The following is a 7652-nucleotide window of genomic DNA, read 5'->3' as shown; positions in this document are numbered from 1 at the left end:
TGCAAGGATGGACTGACATATTCACAGTATTGCATGTCTCTATGGGCACCAAACACACCCGCAAATGAGAACATTCAGTACCCGGATGTAGCTAGGTTCCTTCACATTAGAGTTAGGTCGTGATCTAATCGGTCAAAGTGGTCCTAGGGTTCTTTTGCAGGCTACTGGTCAAGAGAGTTGGTCATGTTACCTGACCTAAGATCATGGTGGATGATACATGTCCCCAGTTCTTGAATCATGATCCGAGGGTTAGAAAGGTCAACTGGACGATATACACTGGACACAAGTGTCTGTTGTCCGATCACCTTTCTGCTGGTGATATCAACCAGGTGACTGGTGCACGGGTGCATCCAATGGTCAGCGACGATGTCGTGTCTGGCTCCCAACTGCAGCCTCCCAAATAGCCTCTCCCTCGGAATACTTCCTGATGTATGTACCACGTGACTGTCCCCGCCCGGACTGAAGATACCCTGACGTATACTGTGAGCGGTTCTGTCCCCAGATGCATCCTGTAACCTTGCCGCATGGATATTGCAAATCTTAAAGAATAAGGTCGTTAGTAGATTCGGTGATATAAGCAAAGAATTAAATCCCCCCATGTCTGGGAACACTATTTCGGGCTTGAACTGAAATTAAATCAAAACTGGGTTTGGTATGTTGTGTTTTGATCGTCAGTGTATGTTAGAAATGTAGATAAGTTTGCGTTAAATGGTGTCTTATAGATTCTGTTATACATTTCTGAAAAGGGACAAGGTTAGGCGCCCGTATTTGAATCCCCTAGACGTCCAAGGATATGATGTAGTGAGTTCGAATCCCGGGATGGCAGTGATCACTAGTTTGTTGGCGCCATAGCCGTGGTCGTGGGTAGTAAACGCCTGACACCTGCATCACTACGGGCCTTCCTCCCTCATTAACCAGACACGCCGTGACGTAACTGTAAAGCTTATGTTTACAATCATGGGTTTGTGGATAACTGAATCAAAGGTAGTTCCATTCTCTTCCCACAGAGGTTACTCCTGTCATATCTTCCTACGTAACCTCTGTTCTAATACGGCCATATTTCCCGGTTCTCGTAAAATCCCCTAGCGGCAAAAGATCGCAACACGAATTATCTCCCTTCTTTCTATCCAATCAGAACACGTGTTACATCGACTTAGATTCAACTTGACTAACACACAAGACGTTTAATGGCTAGCTTGTCCGTTGTCAACGAGGGCGATGGAGACGCCACTGATCCGCCATAACATGACTGAGTTCTGTCTAGAAGAAACGTTTGCGCATCGCGCAGGGGAAGAGGTTTTGTTTTCTCGAAGTATACGGAAATTACCGAGGCCTTGCGAATGATCACTTTTGAAACAACGTCCCTGATTGCACAACTAAATCTGATTGCCTCCAATCACGAGTCTGAACGCTCACACCATGACAGGGCCGTATTAGAACAGGGGTTACGTAGGAAGATATGACAGGAGTAACCTCTGTGGGAAGAGAATGAGGTAGTTCCAACACCGGTCAAAGTTCGTGTATGAGACAATGAGATTCCATGCAAGGCCCACATGTGTCACACAGTGGTGTCTTGTGCCACCTGTGTACAAGGCACCATGTCGGTCCAAACATGGCCTATCTTTGGAAATGATAACCTAATCTGCATTGACATGGAGCTACCAATGCTCACGAATAGTGTAATGGGTGTCATTGTTAAACCAGTGACACCCCCACCCTCCCTCCAAGCCCCTGCCACCTTCTCACCCCCCATCCCTACCAGCATAATGTTATAATCTGACATGGTCCATGTGTTACAAATGTGACCTGTTCGATGTGTTATAAATGTGACCTGGTCGATGTGATGTATATGTGAAATGGTCGTTGTGTTAATAATCTGACATGGTAGATGTGTTACATATGCGACGTAGTCGATATTTTACAAATGTGACATGGTGGATGTGTTATAAATGTGACATGGTCGATGAGTTATAAATGTGACATGGTGGATGTGTTATAATGTGACATGGTGGTTGTGTTATACATGTGACATGGTGGATGTGTTATAATGTGACATGGTGGATGTGTTATAATGTGACATGTGGTTGTGTTATAAATGTGACGTGGTCGATGAGTTATAAATGCGACATGGTGGATGTGTTATAATGTGACATGGTGGTTGTGTTATAATGTGACATGGTGGTTGTGTCATAATGTGGCATGGTGGTTGTGTTATAATGTGGCATGGTGGTTGTGTTATAATGTGGCATGGTGGTTGTGTTATAATGTGGCATGGTGGTTGTCTTATAATGTGACATGGTGGATGTGTTATAATGTGACATAGTGGTTGTGTTATAATGTGGCATGGTGGTTGTGTTATAATGTGACATGGTGGTTGTGTTATAATGTGACATGGTGGATGTGTTATAATGTGACATGGTGGATGTGTTATAATGTGACATGGTTGATGTAATGTGATTGAATGTTAAATGTGACATGGTGGATGTGTTATAATGTGACATGGTGGATGTGTTATAATGTGACATGGTGGATGTGTTATAATGTGACATAGTGGTTGTGTCATAATGTGACGTGGTCGATGTGTTATTAATGTGACATGGTGGATGTGTTATAATGTGACATGGTTGATGTGTTATTAATGTGACATGGTTGATGTGTTATAAATGTGACGTGGTCGATGTGTTATTAATGTGACATGGTGGATGTGTTATTAATGTGACATGGTGGATGTGTTATAAATGTGACATGGTGGATGTGTTATAAATGAGAAATGGTCGATCGGAACCCCAGAGGTGATGTTCTCTCCCATGTACAATCTCTCAAGCCAAACCTGGCCGGGAGGAGAAACTAATAGTAGCAGTGTAAGTGACACACACCGCCTACATGGACCGGCATCTCTCGGAAACCCGGATGTTACTGTTGATTCTTCTCTACTCCGTTTACTGTTATTGATACAATGTGGCAGCAGGTTGTTCCTGATTTATGCAGTAGATCTGAGCTGCTGTCACCCGCCAGATGCCGCCATGTTCCCTATGTATTCACCTGTTTCAAGTGTATGTATTTCTGTATTTGATAAAAACTTCACCCAGGGAAACATTTCGGATAAATTATGGGCATAATCCGACCTGAAGGACTTATACTGACACATTGTCACACTTTGCTTGCAGGCACTGTCACTGTCATTTTTAAATATAAAATTCGTAGGATTAATCAGTTTCTATAAATTTTAGTGTAGTCAGTTTCCAACTGTCCCTTTCCAAATCTCCCTTTATGTCGAGCAGTGTATCGACAGCTCCAGCCTATGGTCACGGATACACAGTCATGGGCATACAGTCATGGGCATACAGCCAAGGGCATACAGTCATGGGCTTACAGTAATGGGTACATAGTCACGGGTATACAGTCATGGACATACAGTCACGGGAATACAGTCATGGACATACAGTCACGGGTATACAGTCATGGACATACAGTCATGGACATACAGTAACGGGTACACAGTCATGGACATACAGTCACGGGTATACAGTCATGGACATACAGTCACGGGTATACAGTCATGGGCATACAGTCACGGGTATACAGTCATGGACATACAGTCACGGGTACACAGTCATGGACATACAGTCACGGGTATACAGTCATGGACAAACAGTCACGGGTATACAGTCATGGGCATACAGTCACGGGTATACAGTCATGGGCATACAGTCACGGGTATACAGTCATGGACATAGAGTCACGGGTATACAGTCATGGACATACAGTCATGGACATACAGTCACGGGCATACAGTCATGGGTATACAGACATGGGCATACACTCATGGGCATACAGTCATGGACATACAGTCACGGGTATACAGTCACGAGTATACAGTCATGGACATACAGTCATGGGCATACAGTAATGGACATACAGTCACGGGTATACAGTCACGGGTATACAGTCATGGACATACAGTCATGGGCATACAGTCAGGGGCATACAGTCAGGGGCTTACAGTCAGGGGCATACAGTAATGGGTACACATTCACGGGTATACAGTCATGGGCATACAGTAACGGGCACACAGTCACAGGCATACAGTCATTGGCATACAGTCACGGGCATACAGTCACTTGCCTACAGTCACGGTCGTGCAGTCATGGACATACAGTCACGGGTACACAGTCATGGACATACAGTCACGGGTATAATTCATGGACATACAGTCACGGGAATACAGTCAAGGGCATACAGCCGTCGGTATACAGTCATGGGTATACAGTCACGGGCATACAGTCAAGGGCATACACTGTCAAGGTATACAGTCATCGGTATACAGTCATGGGTATACAGTCACAGGTATACAGTCATGGGCATACAGTAATGGGTACACAGTCACGGGTATACAGTCATGGGCATACAGTAACGGGCACACAGTCATTGGCATACAGTCACGGGCATACAGTCACTTGCCTACAGTTACGGGCGTGCAGTCATGGACATACAGTCACGGGTACACAGTCATGGACATACAGTCACGGGTATAATTCATGGACATACAGTCACGGGTATAATTCATGGACATACAGTCACGGGAATACAGTCAAGGGCATACAGCTGTCGGTATACAGTCATGGGTATACAGTCACGGGTATACAGTCAAGGGCATACAGCCGTCGGTATACAGTCATGGGTATACAGTCACAGGTATACAGTCATGGACATACAGTCACGGTTATATAGCCATGGGTATACAGTCACAGGTATACAGTCATGGGCATACAGTCATGGGCATACAGTCACGGGCATACAGTCACGGGCATACAGTCATGGGCATACAGTCACGGGCATACAGTCATGGGCATACAGTCACGGGCATACAGTCACGGGCATACAGTCATGGGCATACAGTCATGGGCATACAGTCACGGGCATACAGTCATGGGCATACAGTCATGGGCATACAGTCACGGGCATATAGTCATGGGTATACAGTCATGGACATACAGTCACGGGTATAATTCATGGACATACAGTCACAGGTATACAGTCATGGACATACAGTCACGGTTACATAGCCATGGCTATACAGTCACGGTCATTATACAGTCATGGGTATACAGTCATACAGTCACAGGTATACAGTCATGGGCATACAGTCATGGGCATCACAGGTATACAGTCATGGGCATACAGTCACGGGCATACAGTCACGGGCATACAGTCATGGACATACAGTCACGGGTATAATTCATGGACATACAGTCACGGGTATAATCACGGACATGTCATGGACATACAGTCAAGGGCATACAGCCGTCGGTATACAGTCATGGATATACAGTCACGGACATACAGTCAAGGGCATACAGCCGTCGGTATACGGTCATGGGTATACTGTCACAGGAATACAGTCACAGGTATACAGTCATCGGTATACAGTCATGGGTATACAGTCATGGGCATACAGTCATGGGCATACAGCCGTCGGTATACAGTCATGGGTATACAGTCACGGGCATACAGTCACGGGTATAATTCATGGACATACAGTCACGGGTATAATTCATGGACATACAGTCACGGGAATACAGTCAAGGGCATACAGCCGTCGGTATACAGTCATGGGTATACAGTCACGGGCATACAGTCAAGGGCATACAGCCGTCGGTATACAGTCATGGGTATACAGTCACAGGTATACAGTCATGGACATACAGTCACGGTTACATAGCCATGGCTATACAGTCACAGGTATACAGTCACAGGTAAACAGTCATGGGCATACAGTCATGGGCATACAGTCATGGGCATACAGTCACGGGCATACAGTCACGGGCATACAGTCATGGACATACAGTCATGGGCATACAGTCATGGGCATACAGTCACGGGCATACAGTCACGGGCATACAGTCATGGACATACAGTCACGGGTATAATTCATGGACATACAGTCACGGGTATAATTCATGGACATACAGTCACGGGCATACAGTCAAGGGCATACAGCCGTCGGTATACAGTCATGGATATACAGTCACGGACATACAGTCAAGGGCATACAGCCGTCGGTATACGGTCATGGGTATACTGTCACAGGAATACAGTCACAGGTATACAGTCATGGGTATACAGTCATGGGTATACAGTCATGGGTATACAGTCATGGGTATACAGTCATGGGCATACAGTCATGGGCATACAGCCGTCGGTATACAGTCATGGGTATACTGTCACAGGAATACAGTCACAGGTATACAGTCATGGGTATACAGTCATGGGTATACAGTCATGGGCATACAGTCATGGGCATACAGCCGTCGGTATACAGTCATGGGTATACAGTCATGGGCATACAGCCGTCGGTATACAGTCATGGGCATACAGTCATAGGTAAACCGTCACAGGTATACAGTCACAGGTATACAGTCACGGGCATACAGTCAAGGGCATACAGCCGTCGGTATACAGTTATGGGCATACAGTCACCGGTATACAGTCACAGGTATACAGTCACAGGTATACAGTCAAGGGCATACAGTCAAGGGCATACAGCTGTCGGAATACAGTTATGGGCATACAGTCACAGGTATACAGTCACAGGTATACAGTCACAGGTATACAGTCACAGGTATACAGTCAAGGGCATACAGTCACAGGTATACAGTCACAGGTATACAGTCATGGGTATACAGTCACGGGTATACAGTCATGGGTATACAGTCACGGGTATACAGTCACAGGTATACAGTCACAGGTATACAGTCACAGGTATACAGTCAAGGGCATACAGTCAAGGGCATACAGCCATGGGAATACAGTCATGGGTATACAGTCACGGGTATACAGTCACAGGTATACAGTCACAGGTATACAGTCATGGACATACAGTCACGGTTATATAGCCATGGGTATACAGTCATAGGTATACAGTCATAGGTATACAGTCATGGGTATACAGTCATCGGTATACAGTCACAGGTATACAGTCACAGGTATACAGTCATGGACATACAGTCACGGTTATATAGCCATGGGTATACAGTCACAGGTATACAGTCACAGGTAAACAGTCATGGGTATATAGTCATCGGTATACAGTCACGGGTATATAGTCATGGGTATACAGTCATGGGTATACAGTCACGGGTATACAGTCATGGGTATACAGTCATGGGCATACAGTCACGGGCATACACTCATGGGCATACAGTCATGGACATACAGTCACGGGTATAATTCATGGAGATACATTCACGGGTATAATTTATGGACATACAGTCACGGGCATACAGTCAAGGGCATACAGCCGTCGGTATACAGTCATGGGTATACAGTCACAGGTATACGGTCAAGGGCATACAGCCGTGGTATACAGTCATGGGTATACAGTCATGGGTATACAGTCACAGGTATACAGTCACAGGTATACAGTCATGGGTATACAGTCATGGGCATACAGTCATGGGCATACACTCATGGGTATACAGTCACGGGCATACAGTCATGGGTATACAGTCATGGACATACAGTCACGTGTATACAGTCATTGGTATACAGTCATGGACATACAGTCATGGGCATACAGTCATGGGTATACAGTCACAGGTATACAGTCATGGGCATACAGTCATGGGTATATAGCCATGGGTATACAGTCA

The sequence above is a fragment of the Haliotis rubra genome, unplaced genomic scaffold (genome assembly GCF_003918875.1).
Source record: "Haliotis rubra isolate DU_JTF1 unplaced genomic scaffold, ASM391887v1 Scf241, whole genome shotgun sequence".
In the NCBI taxonomy this organism is placed as follows: Eukaryota; Metazoa; Mollusca; class Gastropoda; order Lepetellida; family Haliotidae; genus Haliotis; species Haliotis rubra.
Note: the sequence above shows the minus strand (reverse complement) of the source record.